The sequence below is a fragment of the Gadus macrocephalus genome, chromosome 13 (assembly GCF_031168955.1).
Source record: "Gadus macrocephalus chromosome 13, ASM3116895v1".
NCBI classification, from domain to species: Eukaryota; Metazoa; Chordata; class Actinopteri; order Gadiformes; family Gadidae; genus Gadus; species Gadus macrocephalus.
The window spans coordinates 12,670,319-12,671,066 of NC_082394.1; positions in this window are offsets into that span (position 1 = coordinate 12,670,319).

A 748-nucleotide genomic window follows, 5' to 3' on the forward strand; every position below is an offset into this window, starting at 1 on the left:
TCCCAAAGTTTCTAGAGAATAAGAAAGAAAGAATAAAACGTATGAAGAAAAATAGTTGAGCGCTGCATGCAGCACTCACCTAATGTTAATATTAACAATTGGCAAACAAAATAGTATTTTCCAAATGATTGAGCCTAATTTCTTTCCTCTGAATATTCAATTTCCTAGTCCTCTGTATTTAAAGAGAACATTAGTATAATCAACATGCAATGTGAACCCTCACACTGCACTCCTCACTTTGGTTCCAAAGGATTCTCAATCCCGCTACAAACCGGGCTGCAGGGGACATGTCTTTGCATACAATTCTCAATAAAAGGGATGGGTAATGACAAATGTACTCAATTGGATGAGATCAGCAATCATTAATCTGTTGATAGCAATGTTCTCGTTCTTTGTTCGGGGAATCCAGCTTGTCTGTCCATCACAGCGGAAATGCAACACTTCTCAACATCCACACATGGATTGATGTTGAAGGAGGGAGGAGAGAGCGAGAGCTCATTTCTTTAGCTGCCCTCTCTCTTTACAACCCTCCAACCTTACTGCAACTTTAGGTGCCTTCACCTGTTGGGGTCACTTTAAGAGTTAAGAGGCAATTCAGGACACATCATTGATTTGATCTATTCTTGTTATTGTAGCTCTCCTAAATAACCTGGTTCTCTATTTACTGTAAGCCGTTTGGTTTAATGTACAACTGAATTAAATTAATTAAAATTAATTGTTTTTTTTGCAGAACACAATGGATCCAATT